Here is a 17856-nt window from a genome sequence, read left to right as displayed (position 1 = left end):
GTTTTACGGCTCCGAAACCTGGATCCCATATCTTCTCTAAAATAGATGCATTTGTTCATGTTCTTTGTAAAAGTATCATAAAGCAGGACAGATGAGACAAATATCATAAAAACTGAAGAGCAGATGAGCACACACATGTTTGTATTACAAAAGAAAATCCACAAATTCATTAGAAATTGGCAGGGCAGGCTGAGGAAGTAGGTAGATGTAAAATGTCTGTAAATGGCGAAAGAACATAAACCCAAGACTGAATAAACGATGTTAAATATCCATGCCAAGGAGACAAAAATATGTTAGGATACAATTACCATTAAGACACCACAAGCAGGTCCGTATCCTGCCGCGATGACTTAAAAGAGTTGGTTATTAGCCACAATGTGTAGGCAGTCTCATGCCAACGGTCATACCACGTTGAGAACACCGCTTCTCGTCCGATCAGCGAAGTTAAGCAACGTTGGGTTTGGTTAGTACTTGGATGGGTGACCGCCTGGGAACACCAAATGCTGTTGGCAATAATGTTTTTTGTTTTGTTTTGTTTCGTTTGTTTTTGTTTGAATGGCTGGCTCCACGGGAAATTCACGGAGTTGTGTGGAATAAGGCATGGTAAAATGAATTAATATGTATGTCATGTTTAAAACAAACTCGCTTAATATAGATAGTGTGTGAGGCTTTATACAAAAACCAACAACCAAAACCAAACATGTTGTATATATATATATATATATATATATATATATATATATATATATATATATATATATATATATCTTAATCCGGGTTTGAACTCGCAACTCCAAGAATACGCATCACTTATATAAACTTTACCACTGGACCACTGCAGGACACTAGCTTGATGCTGAGGTATCAATTTAATGACGTAAATGCCATTTCCACAAATAAATGATAATTAAAAAGTATTTGTATGTACAAATCTTTTCTGTTTAAAAGGCTACAATATCAGTTACTGATATAATTTGTGTTAATGTTTTTATACCCACAGGAAGGCATATTTTTGCTTATATGTAAAGGGTACGGAGAAGGAATCCACAGACCATCATTCCCCTCCCCCCCCCCAACTCCCACCTACTACCACTACCACCACCACCACTCACCACCAATCACCACCAATCACCACCACCAATCACCACCACCACATCTAACCGAAAACCCCCCTAACACATCAACCCTTCCCCCAATCAACAGGCGAAATAATAACCCTCAAATGCCTGCCTGCCTGCCTGCCTGCCTGCCTGCCAGCCAATACTAACGGTCTTCTCAGAAAAAAAATCTCTTTGTATCTGTATTACTTGATGAAATGTATGATTCTAATAATGAAAATAAATTTTGATGTCGGTTGTATGAGCATAATGACCAATATGCACATGATATGAATGAATTAAATAGTGTAGTTTTAAGTAATTAGGTTGTAGACACATTAAGCGGATATGATATTTGACGCGTCCAGAACTGGTGATTTTTGGTTTAGTTTTAAATGCACCACCACCACCACTACCACCATTGCTTCCCCAGAGCCTAATTAAGGACCGGTAAAAGGAGTCAATATGTATGTCATCTATAAAACTAAAGAATGAATAAAAAAACACACACACAAACCTACATAATAGTATTAGGAAGATTGAATGGCAAAAAAAAAAAAGTATTATTCCCATTGGGTCGTTTGAACTCGCGACTTCCAAAACACCAGCCACACACCTTACCACCCAGCCACCATAGAGTTGATATAATTGTGCAACTTTAGTTATAGAAGTAAAGTTTTCTCAAATTGTATTGATAACTTAAAGGATTTTTTTTTTTTGCATGTACAAATCTTATTGTCTGTTCTATGAAAAGGCTTGATGTAAATTATGTATTTTTTGAATGATTGAATTGTAGGCACATTAAGCGGATTCGATATTTGATATATCCAGAAAAGGCGATTTATGTTCAGTTTTAAAATGCATCACCGTTAACGCTAAAGGACTGGTAAAATGACTCGATGTTTGTCATTTTTAAAATAAACACTAAAACAAGGCCCTTAACATAAATAATGTTTGAATATAAATTGAATGCATATAAATACAAAGTGGGAGTGGCTGGCTGGCTGGCTGGCTGGCTGGCTGGCTGGCTGGCTGCCTGCCTGCCTGCCTGCCTGGCTGGCTGGCTGGCTGGCTGGCTGGCTGGCTGGCTGGCTGGCTGGCTGCCTGCCTGCCTGGCTGGCTGGCTGGCTGGCTGGCTGGCTGGCTGGCTGGCTGCCTGCCTGCCTGCCTGCCTGCCTGGCTGCCTGCCTGCCTGCCTGCCTGCCTTGCCTTGCCTTTGCCTTTGCCTTGCCTTGCCTGGCCTGTCCTGTCCTGTCCTGTCCTGTTATTGCCTTGCCTTGCCTTGCCTTGTCTTGCCTTGCCTGGCCTGGCCTGGCCTGGCCTGGCCTGTCCTGTCCTGTCCTGTTATTGCCTTGCCTTGCCTTACCTTGCCTTGCCTTGCCTTGCCTTGCCTTGCCTTGCCTTGCCTTGCCCTGCCTTGGCTGCAGCTGGCTGGCCGTAAATCAACTCTTAACAACACCACACCACACCACACCACACCATCACTCATCACCCATCACCCACCACCGGCCCCAGAATCAGAATCAGAATAATACAGGAGAACATGCCCATAGGGGCGAGCTTGGAAGTGGGGACAGAAGAAGATAAGGGGGGGTGAGAGGAAGAAGATTTGTAAGAGAAAAAAGTGCCAGGGCTAAACCCAGCTGCGTGTCGTTAGGTTCATTCCTGTAGCATTCAAGTCAGCCAAGATGATATTCATTCCCAAACCCAAGAAAGACCCCCACCAACCTGGCAACTACCGACCAATCTCCCTCTTAGACACGATAGGCAAGTGCTTTGAAAAAATCATGTCAAACCGTCTTAACTACTACATGGAGTACAACAACCTCTTCACAGAAAAGCAGTTTGGCTTTCGAGCACATAGATCAACCCAGCACGCAATTAACATCATCTACGACGCCGTAAGCTCAATTCGAAAGCAAAAACAGGTAGCTTTGATTGCAACGAGGGACGTACACAAGGCCTTCGACAGCTTGTGGCACGATGGTCTTGTGTACAAATTAGCAGACTTACCAGCGCAAAACTGGACCCTCCTCAGGCTGATCAGAAATTTCCTTAAGAATAGGCAAGTTACCCCCAGCTTCAAGGCAAAAGAGGCCGCAGCCTTCACCCCAACAGCTGGAGTCCCCCAAGGATCATGCTTGAGCCCGGTTCTCTTCAACATCTTTATAAATGACCTACCCCAACCAGAGTATAGGGACACCATTATCGTACAATTTGCGGACGACGTAACACACGTAATAACATCTAACCCTAGCATCCAAGCGGCCAAGCATGCAACTGTAACCCGTAAGGCAAACGTAGAACTAGCAAGGACTGCTAACTGGGAAAGGAAATGGAGGATCACCACTAACCCAGAAAAGATCCAATTAAGCACTGTCGGCTGTATGGCCTTCTCTATTGAAAATGAGGGGGGAATAAGAATCAGGGGTGAACCCATAGCCATCTCAAACTCCAACACAGTGCTCGGGTACAACTTCAACAGGCTACTCAACTCCTCCCAGTACGTATCCCAGAAGACAGCGATGGCCCAGGGCTCACTGGCGAGGCTCTTCCGTTTCAACCAAGCCCCATCCCACATCAAGCTCCACCTGTACAGAATGATCATAAGGCCTAGCTTGGAATACCCCTACGTTCCCCTGAACCTCACCAACAAATCCAACATGTTGAAGATTCAACGAGTACAAAACAAAGCACTTCGCTTTGCAGAGGGCCTGACTCTGAGGGACAGGGTAAGAACTGACCTGATCCATGAGACGCTCAACATGAAGCCAATGAACATTAGGCTCAGCTACCTGGCCAGAAGACAGCTGTACCGTATGAAGAACATGTATGTCCCAGACCCAGAAGATCCCTTCGTAGCAGAAAACACCACCAGCGACTACGAGATCCACGAACCACCACACAGAACCAGAAGAATCACTCTCCAACAAAAAGTGATCAGACATATCCATGATGAGGCCTTCCCAAGCCCTCAGATACTAAGCGGTCTGCCAGACGATCCAGATGAGTGGCCCATCCCGGACCCAATCTACACCAAATGAAGAATAAAGAAAGAAAGAAAAGAAAAAAAAAAAAATAAATAAATAAATAAATAAATAAAAAAAAATAATAAAAAAAAAAAAAAAAAAAAAAATATATATATATATATAAATAAATAAAACACCTACAAAAAAAATATAAAACCAAAAAACCATTTGTCGTGGCGTCAGAAGTGTAACAACCCTGATGTTTTTTAGATTAGCCTCCTTCAGCCAACTCCATCGGCTCTAGTGCTTTAGGACACCAACAAGGTCACAAACACTAGCCCCCCCAGCCAATGTACTGACAACCCAACATAACACATACGCAAACAAACAACACATACAAAAATGTCAACCCATGGTGGACAGGCCACCGAACTTTCAAACCTCCTCTCTCTCTACACCCGCATCCTCTTCCTGAATTTCATCTCCCCATCCCTCTACCTCCCCCATCCTTTCCATTCCCTATGGACATCAATCCGAAATCCCGCATAAAACACCACAAACCCACAACAGCAGCAGCAATGTCAGGACGCGGCAAGGGAGGCAAGGTGAAGGGCAAGTCAAAGTCTCGCTTCAGCAGGGCCGGACTTCAGTTCCCCGTGGGCAGAATTCACCGTCTGCTGCGTAAGGGCAACTACGCCGAACGCGTCGGTGCTGGCGCTCCTGTCTACCTGGCAGCCGTCATGGAATACCTCGCTGCCGAAGTTCTGGAGCTCGCCGGTAACGCCGCACGTGACAACAAGAAGACCCGTATCATCCCACGTCACTTGCAGTTGGCCATCCGCAACGACGAAGAACTCAACAAACTTCTGTCTGGCGTAACCATTGCACAGGGAGGTGTTCTTCCAAACATTCAGGCAGTTCTTTTGCCAAAGAAGACAGAGAAGAAGTAAGCACTTCTGCCACCCACCACGACAAATACCATAACCAGGCTCCATCCGGAGCCACACACACTTTAATAGAGAGATTCAAGTAGACAATCAACTTTTGTGGGAAATTTTTACCCACCATATCTAATAATCATCTAAGAAATGTATAATTTCTATATCATATCTAAATCATATCAAAATCATATCTAATCGTATCAAAATCATAAGAATCATTAAAGATTCATTATAGCTTGATCCTGGATGACAATGGCACCATGAACACGTACGCAACAGGGGCCCTTTTGATGCCTACGTGACTTTGTACATGATCTTTCAAGGATCCAGTAGCTTCTAGAAGGACTTCTTAATTAAAAAACTATTGGAACATTGATTCAACATCCGGTAGGATTAAAAATCGAATCCTTAATAAGATTCAGTGGTACTTTCAAATACTACTTATAATCTTTAAATCTTATATCTAATTATATTATAATCACATCTTATCTTAATCATAAGTCTAGACTGTAAAAATAATCAATCAATATTCATAGAAGGCTACCGTGCTCAGAGAGCATGGCAGGGCAGGGGGGAGAGTGAAGCGCACCAACGATGCCTCGCGGCACTCCGCGTTTGTTTACAAATGAGTGAACAAGTGACTGATCCTTAGCGAACATTACCAGCTCAAGGACACCTTATCTAATATTTTTTATCGCCAGTGAATACTCTCTAGAACTGGGGGAGTACCTGGACAATATCTACAAGGAAAATCCTGGAACATTACATAAAATAGAGTGTATAGTGGAGATCAGTGACACGGTTTCCTCCACCTTCATTCATAAACTTTTATCTCGAATCATTCTTCTGCAACTGCAGGATAATCACGTAGCAACGCTACCAGATCATCATACAGCAAAGCTGTAGCAAAATATCGTGCCTAAACTCAACAAGAGAGTTAATCAGTCTGGCAAACTTGTCAGACAGGCACCCCGACTGGCAGAGAAGTATATTGAAGGTTATTTGGTATATGATTGGCCAATTGTATGCTTGTGTAGCTTTAATATCCTATAAATCTGTCTGTTGGTTAAAAAGCGAGGCAAAGCCTCATTCATCGGTACGTTTATTAAAATTGTAGTGTAGCTGTGAATCTTATCCAAGCACTGAACCTCATGAGTGTCCATTCTGTCAGAAAAGAATTCAGCCTCAATAAGTAAAAACCTCATAAGTGTCCATATTGTTGGAAAAGATTCAGTCAAGCTAACTGTATCATATAAATTGAATATGTCTGCATATATATTTGAATATATAAATTAAGTTATCAATTGCTTGCTTAGTTATTTTTAAGTTATCATATAAGTTCATTTAATTGAATATAATATCTAGTACTTAGTTAAGTGTTTAGACTACATTTAAGGTCATTTATTATACTTTTACAATTTAATTTGTTGTTTATAGTATAAGTACATATTGGCTGTTAAGTTATGGTGCTAGGTTAGACTATGTATGTTTAAATCCCTGATTTAAACAGAGCCAGTGTTCAGTCATATAACTGAATTTATCAAATCTTATCCTTGTATAAAATACAAGCTGATGTGAGATCCCTGTCTACAGGTGGATTGGAACTTCTATCAACTAAGTCATTCACCCCACCTGTCCCTTACAGCCCACAATCTGTCATTAGGAAAAGAGGATCTAGGATTTACAACCCTAGCTAGAGATTTTAATTGAATTAATTTGCAGACAGTAATTTTTTAATTTAGTTCAGTACAAGTCCCTGGTAGTCTCCTCTTATATCAATCCCAGCAGGTTTTTCCCACATTAATGGTCCTTCGAACCTAGATAATAATGGTCCTTTATACCTAGATATTTATGATCATTCGTTTACCGAATATTTCAATGCCAAATACATAAGAAACTTCTTGATTTTGCATTGGAATAATTCTTACATATTCTAGCCTAACCTGGCTATCAGCCAATATTTATCATAGCTATATATCTAAGTAAACAAATAGTTGCAGTGGCTTAAGCCACCATATCCATTAACTAGTAAGCATTCATAGTATTCATAGCATACTAATATTGTTTTGAGTTAAGAAACCACAGTAATTAAGTATATCAGTGTCAAAGACACTGCACTGCATCTTAATCATAAAATACCATTATCTACCTCATTGTGGTAACAATACATATATATTTAAGTGTATTATCTAGCATTATCTCCAATCTACTGATTTTCAGAGCTGCTCATTACATAATATTCTTTAAAAAAGTGATATCATCACTGTAAGAGCATTCCTTACAATCTAACCATAATCAACTATATCATACCCTATTCAAGGTAAAACCAGTAGACATTCTACTGTATTTTATCTAACAATTATTATGGTAACAGATTTTGTAATAACTTTGCAAAAATAGTGCCATTTACTATTTTTAAAAAATTATTACAAGATTTACCAACTTGGTGCATTCGTGCATTCGGGTCACAAATCAAATTATTACAATACTTTTGATAATTGAACACCTGCTACAACCAGATTCCAGGGAGAAAATGAAGGACGATCTTTGGAATCATTACCTAAGTAGACAGGAAAGCTCATTTATCAAAATACATTAACATCATACATATTCATCAGAAAAAAGAGAAAAATCTCGGAATCTCCGAAACTCGGAAAAGGTCAAAATGGCTAACAGCATTCCACCTGCAGCTGAAACAGAAAAGAAAAGGACACAAAGTGTCTAAAAATCACTTGAATCTACAGCCTACAGACCATTTAAATCAGGTGATAGACAAATGTCATCATCACTTGGCTACAATAGTCTACAATTGGGAATTAAGACCAATCTTAATCTCACATCACAATCTGAAAGGCTAACAGCCCATTGACAATGTCAATACAAATATTATCATCCATCTAAGATAACTATCTTAATTCAAGAATATAGTCTTGATCACCTAATCTCATGCTTTCACTGGAGTGAAAGCAGCCTCAGAAAATCTGAAGTTAATCAAGCATCTCAAAGAGACTTACTTAATAGAAAAGGCAAAGCCGAGAAAAAAGCAAAAGCAAAATGCTTCATCACATCATGAATAATGTAGATACACATTATTACAGATACAATTCATCCTTTAAGGAAATCCTTGGAGGAGTACAAGTGTTACATGCTTGTATAACCTACTTGCATGTAATTACTTACCTACAAGTGTTACATACTTGTAACAATATCTTATCACAAAGCCAAATCTTTGATGGACTTCGAGCTTACGTACAAAGATTACGAAGCCGAGGAAAATTTAGATCTCAAGAAAAAATCCACAAAGGTGAATCCACGGACAAAAGCAAAAATGTCCAGAATGGCAGTCAAAAATCAAGGCAACAAAATTCCTATTCTGCAAAGTGGAAACAGAATAATGTTGGCTCTTATGCTATATCTCCCACAGTTAACAGAACTGTAGGAAACCAAGCTCCTAAGACAGATAAGACAAAAGGAGCTACAAGTGCCCCAAAATGTTTATTCTGTCAAGAAGCACATACCATTTATCAATGCACAGTTTATGTAGGCCGTGCCAGTCGAATCGATCGACTGAAATCTCTGAACAGGTGCATCCGTTGTCTACGGAAGCACGATACAAGTGAGTGTATCACTCAATTGCAGAACTGCCAATATTGTCATAAAAGTGTACATCACACAGCACTCTGTAGTGATATTAACACTCAATCCAGATCACAGACTTCCAATAATCAACCTGCATCTCAGGCAAAGCCCAAAGATGATAATACCACAACAGCCGTACAATTCTGTACAGTAATGAGCAATGTCAACGACTTGGATACAGAAATTGTTACAGCAGCCATATTGCCTACTGCACAGCTAGAACTATGCAATCAAGGAATTTGTATTCCAACTAGAGGCTTTTTTGATCAAGGGTCACAGAAAACCTTTATCAGTAAAAAGATGGCAGAAGATTTACAACTTAAATCTTCAAAGCAAGTATCTACCTCCATATCAGGGTTTTTTACTAATTCTGGTCGTAGAACCTTTCCAGTAGTAAAACTCAATGTCTGTCTAGGTACATCCCAAAGGACAGTAGAAGCCATAGTAGTTGATAAAATTCCTACTGAAATGGAAGTGACTGGTCTGACAGCAACTATTAAATTCCTAAAAGAAAAAGGAATCCAATTAGCAGATCCTCTACTCGATTCTGACCTCATAGGGGATATCGGAATCCTGATTGGAGCTGACTACTATCATCGATTCATTCTGGGATCAGAAGAATCTATGGGTATGAATATACTCAAATCAGCAGGAGGCATATTGATGACAGGACCTATACTAGATCTTGAACCTTCAACTCCTGAAAAATCACATCATACAGAAACTGTAATAGTGGCATGACTAGGCAAAGAACAGTCACCACTTAAAATCCCCCACATGATTGATGATGGATTGGAATCTGTACATCAATTGTGGGAACTTGATGCCATAGGAATAATTCCTGAACAACCAAGTCCTGATGATGTCTGTGCATATAATCAATACTTAGAAACTGTACAGTACTATGATGGACAGTACTGGGTAAGGCTACCATGGAAAATCAATCATAAAACCTTACCTACCAATTATCACATGGCTTATAGTCAATTTAAATCTCAACTAGCAAAGCTAAGAAAAAGGCCTGAGCATTTAAAACTCTATCATGAGATTATTGCTCAACAATTAAAGAATAAATTCATCGAAGTCGTGAAACATGACAATAAGCAAACAGGCCATTTTTTACCACACATGGCTGTAAAGAGAGAATCAAAAACGACTCCTTTACGGATAGTTTTTAATTGTAGCTCTAAATCTGGACCCCAAGGAACCAGTCTAAATGATTGTTTACAAACAGGTCCAAGTCTAACTCAGAAATTGTATGACATACTGTTGAAGTTTAGACTTAACAAATATGCGTATTCAGCAGATATAAGTAAGGCCTTTCTAAGAGTTGGCTTACAAGAAGAAGATAGAGACTTCACTAAGTTTCTATGGGTAGAGAACCCAGAAGATGTCAATAGTCCTGTAGTGACTTTCAGATTCTCTTCAGTTCTTTTCGGCGCGACAAGCAGTCCATTTCTATTGCAAGCAACTCTAGATACTCATCTGAAGAAATCATCAAGTCCCTGTAAGACTGAAATCAGTCAAAATCTATATGTAGATAATTTTCAAGGGACAGTTAACAGTACTACTGAACTGTTACAATTATATCAAGAGGCTAACAAGGAGCTACAAGGTGCAAACATGCCACTACAATCTTGGGCCTCTAATAATGCAACATTGAATAATCAAATAGCAAGAGATTACCCTGAATATCACGTACCAGAATCACAAAAGGTGTTAGGCATGGATTGGGATTTAATCTCGGACACAATATCGATCAAATCTGTGCCAGTAAATTACAACATCACTACAAAAAGGGATTTGCTTTCACAAGTTAGCAAAGTATTCGACCCACTTGGTCTACTAAATCCTTTGACTATCAAGTGGCGTTTATTGGTGCAACAAGCATGGAAAGCTAAGGTTGGTTGGGATGATCCACTACCAATCCAGTTACAAAAAGCTTGGATGGAAGTGGCTCAAGAACAAACTTTAGTTGAAAAGATAATCTTTCCGAGACACATAGTCGAGGAAAATGAAGAAGTATCACTACATGTATTCGCAGACTCGTCAGCCAAAGCTTTTGGAGCTTGTGCTTACTTAGTGACTTCTAATCAATCATATCTTATCACCTCTAAGGCCAGAGTCGCTCCATTAAAAAAGAGGACTTTGCCTCAGATGGAACTAACAGCACTGCTAACTGGTACACGCTTAGCTGTGCATATCAAACAAGTCTTGTCTACCATGAACATCAAGGATGTCATCATATGGTCTGACAATGAAGCTGTCTTACAATGGGTACGAAACGACAACTGTCCAACTCCATATGTAAAAAATCGCGTCTCGGAAATTAAAGAAATTTCCGCAGGCTTTCAATTGTTGCATGTACCAACAAAGGATAATCCAGCTGATCTCTTATCAAGAGGTATGACATTTAAACAGTTTGCAAAGGCAGATATTTGGTTTCATGGGCCTCGATGGTTAGTGAATGGTAGTTGGCCTGAACAAAAGCCACACGTCATTACGACACAAACCATAACTACCACCAGGCAGCAAGCTCAAATATCAGTCTTGGATTGTACTCGTTACTCCTCGCTCATCAAATTAATCAATGTAACACAGAACGTGTTTCATTATCTCAGGAAAAAAGGTATAAAATACACTTTTCCTGATGCACTTATCTATTGGGTAAGACAAGCCCAGAGAGAAACTTATGGGAATAACTATGAAAATCTTCCGCATAAGTTAAAACACAATCTCGGTCTGTGGATAGACCAAGAAAATCACAACATTCTGCGTTGTGGAGGGAGACTTAAACACGCAGATATCAATCTAGATACCGTGCATCCATGGCTTTTACCAAAAAATCATTGGATCACAAGGTTGATTGTGTTGCATACACATCAACAAATCATCAAACATGGAGGAGTGTTAGACACACTCACACAAATCAGACAGCAGTACTGGATTCCTCAGGGAAGACAGTCAGTCAAATCAATCTTGAAGAATTGCATGATATGCCGAAGGTACGATGCAAGAACTTGCTCTTATCCAGGGCCACCACCCCTACCAAAGGAACGAGTGGTCCATCTACAACCTTTCGAAACGACAGGAGTAGATTATACAGGAGCAATATATCTAACAGGGACTGCAGATAAGCAACCTATCAAGGCATACATCTGTCTGTTCACCTGTGCTACCACCAGGGCAGTACATCTAGAGGTAACACCCGATATGACTGCTCAATCATTTATTCAAGCTTTCCGCAGATTCGCAGCACGCCGATCATGCCCTAAGTTGATGATTTCAGATAACGGAGCAAACTTGGTAGCTGGAGAAGCATGTCTACGGGAAATCTGTTCCCATCCTGCAGTTACTTCCACACTGGAACAGCGTCATTGCAGATGGAAATTTATCCCTCCGAGAGCCCCATGGCACGGAGGATTTTATGAACGGTTAATAGGAACTGTAAAAAGATCCTTGAGAAAATCTCTACACCGTCAGAAAATCAATCTTCAAGAGCTCCAGACAGTAATCACAGAAATAGAATCAAGGGTGAATAACCGGCCGTTGACTTACTTGTCTGAGGATCCTACTCAACATGAGCCATTAAGTCCTGCCCACCTAATGTATGGAAGACTTCTGACTCCAGTACCATCTCTAGTGGATGATGAGATCAGAGATCCCTCATATGTGGGTCAGAGCGAGTTGGTTCAGGGGTATAAGCATCTGTCCAGCATAATCCAAAAATGGAATGATATTTGGACAAAAGAATATCTTACATCTCTACGAGAACATCACTATGGGGCCAATGTCCCACATAATATAGCTAATCTCCAACCTGGCGATATTGTCTTGGTAGACAGTGATGGCCCTAGGGCTGACTGGCCATTAGGTAAAGTTGTCTCAGTCCATCCAGATAGTCAGGGGATTTTGAGAATAGTCAAAATCCTGTCCAAAGGAACAACTTCCCTGAAGACATTGGACAAACTCATCCACATGGAATCAGTGAGCCAGCTGCAGTTAGATCCTGAGAGACCTCAAGACACTCTAACTCCACAAGACCCACAGACTCCTAACAGACACAATCGTCCACAACGGACAGCAGCAGAAAAGTGCAAGCAAAATCTGCACTTGTATTATCAATCCAATGGAGAGTAAATAAATACATATGGTTACTATTGTCCTAAGTATTGGACTCTGTGCCAGTTCTCTCCCTCTGGAAGATGTGGGAAATTTTTACCCACCATATCTAATAATCATCTAAGAAATGTATAATTTCTATATCATATCTAAATCATATCAAAATCATATCTAATCGTATCAAAATCATAAGAATCATTAAAGATTCATTATAGCTTGATCCTGGATGACAATGGCACCATGAACACGTACGCAACAGGGGCCCTTTTGATGCCTACGTGACTTTGTACATGATCTTTCAAGGATCCAGAAGCTTCTAGAAGGACTTCTTAATTAAAAAACTATTGGAACATTGATTCAACATCCGGTAGGATTAAAAATCGAATCCTTAATAAGATTCAGTGGTACTTTCAAATACTACTTATAATCTTTAAATCTTATATCTAATTATATTATAATCACATCTTATCTTAATCATAAGTCTAGACTGTAAAAATAATCAATCAATATTCATAGAAGGCTACCGTGCTCAGAGAGCATGGCAGGGCAGGGGGGAGAGTGAAGCGCACCAACGATGCCTCGCGGCACTCCGCGTTTGTTTACAAATGAGTGAACAAGTGACTGATCCTTAGCGAACATTACCAGCTCAAGGACACCTTATCTAATATTTTTTATCGCCAGTGAATACTCTCTAGAACTGGGGGAGTACCTGGACAATATCTACAAGGAAAATCCTGGAACATTACATAAAATAGAGTGTATAGTGGAGATCAGTGACACGGTTTCCTCCACCTTCATTCATAAACTTTTATCTCGAATCATTCTTCTGCAACTGCAGGATAATCACGTAGCAACGCTACCAGATCATCATACAGCAAAGCTGTAGCAAAATATCGTGCCTAAACTCAACAAGAGAGTTAATCAGTCTGGCAAACTTGTCAGACAGGCACCCCGACTGGCAGAGAAGTATATTGAAGGTTATTTGGTATATGATTGGCCAATTGTATGCTTGTGTAGCTTTAATATCCTATAAATCTGTCTGTTGGTTAAAAAGCGAGGCAAAGCCTCATTCATCGGTACGTTTATTAAAATTGTAGTGTAGCTGTGAATCTTATCCAAGCACTGAACCTCATGAGTGTCCATTCTGTCAGAAAAGAATTCAGCCTCAATAAGTAAAAACCTCATAAGTGTCCATATTGTTGGAAAAGATTCAGTCAAGCTAACTGTATCATATAAATTGAATATGTCTGCATATATATTTGAATATATAAATTAAGTTATCAATTGCTTGCTTAGTTATTTTTAAGTTATCATATAAGTTCATTTAATTGAATATAATATCTAGTACTTAGTTAAGTGTTTAGACTACATTTAAGGTCATTTATTATACTTTTACAATTTAATTTGTTGTTTATAGTATAAGTACATATTGGCTGTTAAGTTATGGTGCTAGGTTAGACTATGTATGTTTAAATCCCTGATTTAAACAGAGCCAGTGTTCAGTCATATAACTGAATTTATCAAATCTTATCCTTGTATAAAATACAAGCTGATGTGAGATCCCTGTCTACAGGTGGATTGGAACTTCTATCAACTAAGTCATTCACCCCACCTGTCCCTTACAGCCCACAATCTGTCATTAGGAAAAGAGGATCTAGGATTTACAACCCTAGCTAGAGATTTTAATTGAATTAATTTGCAGACAGTAATTTTTTAATTTAGTTCAGTACAAGTCCCTGGTAGTCTCCTCTTATATCAATCCCAGCAGGTTTTTCCCACAACTTTCAAACATTAATAATAACATTTATATTGATTTCATTTGGAATGTGTACATAACAAACAAACAAAACAAAATTATAGGGGATATTCAGCATCACTTGGAATATTAACCAATCATATAAATCCAATATATATTTTATATTTTACTTTAAGCGAGGAATTCTTATTCTATCAATTTTTAATCATACAAATGAACAAAAGCAATTCTTCACTAGACGTAATAAATGAATAAATGATCAAGGTTTTAATGTGTTTCATGAATATATATATATATATATATATATATATATATATATATATATATATATATATATATATATATATATATATATATATATATATATATTATAATATATATATTTTAATACTTGTGAACCAGAATATGTTTGAGCAGCAGCGATCGTGCCATTGGCCGAAGTGCAACAATTCAAATAATTTAAAGGGCCTGCTCGGGTATATAAGAGAGGCTGGGAGACTGGGGCCGGTGGTGGGTGATGGGTGGGTGATGGGTGATGGTGTGGTGTGGTGTGGTGTTGTTAAGAGTTGATTTACGGCCGGCCAGCCAGCCAGCCAGCCAGCCAGCCAGCCAGCCAGCCAGCCAGCCAGCTGCAGCCAAGGCAGGGCAAGGCAAGGCAAGGCAAGGCAATAACAGGACAGGACAGGACAGGACAGGACAGGCCAGGCAAGGCAAGGCAAGGCAAGGCAAGGCAAGGCAGGCAGGCAGGCAGGCAGGCAGGCAGCCAGGCAGGCAGGCAGGCAGGCAGCCAGCCAGCCAGCCAGCCAGCCAGCCAGCCACTCCCACTTTGTATTTATATGCATTCAATTTATATTCAAACATTATATATGTTAAGGGCCTTGTTTTAGTGTTTATTTTAAAAATGACAAACATCGAGTCATTTTACCAGTCCTTTAGCGTTAACGGTGATGCATTTTAAAACTGAACATAAATCGCCTTTTCTGGATATATCAAATATTGAATCCGCTTAATGTGCCTACAATTCAATCATTCAAAAAATACATAATTTACATCAAGCCTTTTCATAGAACAGACAATAAGATTTGTACATGCAAAAAAAAAAAATCCTTTAAGTTATCAATACAATGTGAGAAAACTTTACTTTTATAACTAAAGTTGCACAATTATACCAACTCTATGGTGGCTGGGTGGTAAGGTGTGTGGCTGGTGTTTTGGAAGTCGCGAGTTCAAACGACCCAATGGGAATAATACTTTTTTTTTTTTTTGCCATACAATCTTCCTAATACTATTATGTAGGTTTGTGTGTGTGTTTTTTTATTCATTCTTTGGTTTTATAGATGACATACATATTGACTCCTTTTACCGGTCCTTAATTAGGCTCTGGGGAAGCAATGGTGGTGGTGGTGGTGGTGGTGCATTTAAGACTAAACCAAAAATCACCAGTTCTGGACGCGTCAAATATCATATCCGCTTAATGTGTCTACAACCTAATTACTTAAAACTACACTATTTAATTCATTCATATCATGTGCATATTGGTCATTATGCTCATACAACCGACATCAAAATTTATTTTCATTATTAGAATCATACATTTCATCAAGTAATACAGATACAAAGAGATTTTCTTTCTGAGAAGACCGTTAGTATTGGCTGGCAGGCAGGCAGGCAGGCATTTGAGGGTTATTATTTCGCCTGTTGATTGGGGGGAGGGTTGACGTGTTAGGGGTTTTCGGTTAGGTGTGGTGGTGGTGATTGGTGGTGGTGGTGATTGGTGGTGAGTAGTGGTGAGTGGTGGTGGTGGTGGTGGTGGTGGTGGTAGTAGGTGGGAGTTGGGGGGGGGGAGGGAAGGGGAGGGGAATGATGGTCTGTGGATTCCTTCTCCGTACCCTTTACATATAAGCAAAAATATGCCTTCCTGTGGGTATAGAAACATTAACACAAATTATATCAGTAACTGATATTTTAGCCTTTTAAACAGAAAAGATTTGTACATACAAATACTTTTTAATTATCATTTATTTGTGGAAATGGCATTTACGTCATTAAATTGATACCTCAGGATCAAGCTAGTGTCCTGCAGTGGTCCAGTGGTAAAGTGTATATAAGTGATGCGTATTCTTGGAGTTGCGAGTTCAAACCCGGATTAAGCTATATACATATACAACATGTTTTGTTTTGGTTGTTTGTTTTTGTATAAAGCCTCACACAATATCTATATTAAGCGAGTTTGTTTTAAACATGACATACATATTAATTCATTTTACCAGGCCTTGTTCCACACAACTCCGTGAATTTCCCGTGGAGCCAGCCATTCAAACAAAAACAAACGAAACAAAACAAAACAAAACAAAAAACATTATTGCCAACAGCATTTGGTGTTCCCAGGCGGTCACCCATCCAAGTACTAACCAAACCCAACGTTGCGTAACTTCGCTGATCGGACGAGAAGCGGTGTTCTCAACGTGGTATGCCCGTTGGCATGAGACTGCCTACACATTGTAGCTAATAACCAACTCTTTTAAGTCATCGCGGCAGGATACGGACCTGCTTGTGGTGTCTTAATGGTAATTGTATCCTAACATATTTTTGTCTCCTTGGCATGGATATTTAACATCGTTTATTCAGTCTTGGGTTTATGTTCTTTCGCCATTTACAGACATTTTACATCTACCTACTTCCTCAGCCTGCCCTGCCAATTTCTAATGAATTTGTGGATTTTCTTTTGTAATACAAACATGTGTGTGCTCATCTGCTCTTCAGTTTTTATGATATTGTCTCATCTGTCCTGCTTTATGATACTTTTACAAAGAACATGAACAAATGCTTCTATTTTAGAGAAGATATGGGATCCAGGTTTCGGAGCCGTAAAACCAACCGACGTGATTGGTGGACGAGTTGCCAGGTTGCAGCTTCTGTACCGTGCCGGCACATAAATAGGTTCGGCTCAAGCGGCGGCAGCATCATTCCCCCGTGACTGTCTGAGCGTCTCTCATCACCTTGGTTGGTTCATCATCATCATGGTAGAAGCAAAGCCTACCAAGAAGGCTGCGGCTGCTGCTGTGGTGGCCACCACCAGGAAACCTCGCGTCCAGGTTGCTCACCCGAAAACTAGTCAAATGGTTCTAGCCGCGGTCGCAGCACTCAAAGACCGTAAGGGCTCGTCTCTACAAGCAATCAAGAAGTACGTTGTTGCCAACAACAAAGTCGAGGCTGCCAAGATCGCCATTTACATCCGAAGATTTCTCAAGAAAGCAGTGGCTGACGGCATTCTTGTTCAGACCAAGGGAAGTGGAGCTAGTGGATCATTCAAGCTGGCCGTAGCAGAGAAG

At 39.8% G+C, this 17856-nt stretch overlaps 2 non-coding genes across 2 annotated transcripts; one reads left to right on the top strand and one right to left on the bottom strand.

The window, feature by feature from the left end:
• The first annotated feature begins 393 nt into the window (after nucleotides 1-393).
• On the top strand, nucleotides 394-512 carry LOC138358493 (5S ribosomal RNA). The gene has a single exon (XR_011225421.1). It is a non-coding gene; the product is annotated as a 5S ribosomal RNA (ribosomal RNA).
• Nucleotides 513-16887: 16375 nt separating this feature from the next.
• On the bottom strand, nucleotides 16888-17006 carry LOC138358495 (5S ribosomal RNA). The gene has a single exon (XR_011225423.1). It is a non-coding gene; the product is annotated as a 5S ribosomal RNA (ribosomal RNA).
• Between the last annotated feature and the right edge of the window lie 850 nt (nucleotides 17007-17856).

Source organism: Procambarus clarkii, chromosome 83 (genome assembly GCF_040958095.1).
Source record: "Procambarus clarkii isolate CNS0578487 chromosome 83, FALCON_Pclarkii_2.0, whole genome shotgun sequence".
Classification (NCBI taxonomy): domain Eukaryota; kingdom Metazoa; phylum Arthropoda; class Malacostraca; order Decapoda; family Cambaridae; genus Procambarus; species Procambarus clarkii.
This window is presented reverse-complemented; position numbering and strand designations above follow the sequence as displayed.